The sequence below is a fragment of the Pristiophorus japonicus genome, chromosome 14 (genome assembly GCF_044704955.1).
Source record: "Pristiophorus japonicus isolate sPriJap1 chromosome 14, sPriJap1.hap1, whole genome shotgun sequence".
In the NCBI taxonomy this organism is placed as follows: Eukaryota; Metazoa; Chordata; class Chondrichthyes; family Pristiophoridae; genus Pristiophorus; species Pristiophorus japonicus.
The window spans coordinates 65,705,638-65,706,882 of record NC_091990.1 but is presented as its reverse complement, the minus strand read 5'-3'; the positions used below and the strand labels follow the sequence as shown (position 1 = coordinate 65,706,882).

At 64.6% G+C, this 1,245-nt stretch overlaps 1 protein-coding gene across 1 annotated transcript in view; it reads right to left on the bottom strand.

The window, feature by feature from the left end:
- LOC139279407 (CYFIP-related Rac1 interactor A-like) overlaps positions 1-966 on the bottom strand; it is a 158,007-nt gene extending 157,041 nt beyond the window's left edge. The window contains exon 1 of the mRNA XM_070898517.1: positions 812-966. The gene's annotated coding sequence lies outside the window, so the exon portion shown is untranslated. The remainder of the gene's footprint in view (positions 1-811) is intronic.
- Positions 967-1,245: the final 279 nt, after the last annotated feature.

Sequence of the window (1,245 nt, the reverse complement as noted above, 5' to 3'; positions counted from 1 at the left end):
GGGGGGGGCAGGGTTACAGGATACGAGGAGGGCCCGGGGTTACAGGATACGGCGGGGGGGGGGGGGGGGGGGAGGCGGCGCGGGCCCGGGGTTACAGGATACGAGGGGGCCCGGGGTTACAGGATACGAGGAGGGCCCGGGGTTACAGGATACGGGGGGGTGGGGGGGGCAGGGTTACAGGATACGAGGGGGGCCCGGGGTTACAGGATACGAGGAGGGCCCGGGGTTACAGGATACGGGGGGGTGGGGGGGGCAGGGTTACAGGATACGAGGAGGGCCCGGGGTTACAGGATACGAGGGGGGCCCGGGGTTACAGGATACGAGGGGGGCCCGGGGTTACAGGATACGGTGGGGGGGGGGGGGGGGGGGGGGGGCGGCGCGGGCCCGGGGTTACAGGATACGAGGGGGGCCCGGGGTTACAGGATACGGCGGGGGGGGGGGGGGGGGGGAGGCGGCGCGGGCCCGGGGTTACAGGATACGAGGAGGGCCCGGGGTTACAGGATACGAGGGGGGCCCGGGGTTACAGGATACGAGGGGGGCCCGGGGTTACAGGATACGAGGGGGGCCCGGGGTTACAGGATACGAGGGGGGCCCGGGGTTATAGGATACGGGGGGGTGGGGGGGGCAGGGTTACAGGATACGAGGAGGGCCCGGGGTTACAGGATACGAGGAGGGCCCGGGGTTACAGGATACGAGGGGGGCCCGGGGTTACAGGATACGAGGGGGGCCCGGGGTTACAGAAACCGGGGACACGCGCTGAGCTCGATGCGCACCCCGCCATTCCCCACCCTCGGGTGCTGCTTCACCTTACCTGCTTCAGCATTGCTTCCGATGCAGCACAACGCTGCGCTGTGAGTGTGATGGTGCGAGGGTCTGACACACAACGGCTGCACAGACGCTGAGGCTCACTTCTCAATTTCTATTTCTGAGTCTGCATTGTGGTCAGGTTGTCAGTCTACACCCGCTGCAGATATTTACAGCGCTGTGTGTCACTCCAACAAGTTCCTCAAAATGCAGGCTGCTTGTGTCGGTGGTGCTTAACCCTTTGAGGGGAGTTGCTCTCTCTGCAACAACACTGGGCTCCGGTTGGGTCAGTGAGCAGGAGGGCCGACACTCAGGCAACAGCTGGACCTTTAAGGGAACAGAAAGGACCGACGGGAATTTATAGACAGAGCTCTTTCACATCCTCAGCAAAAAGCCCAACTGCACAGCCCAACAATTAACTTTCAACAGTTGTCACTGGGT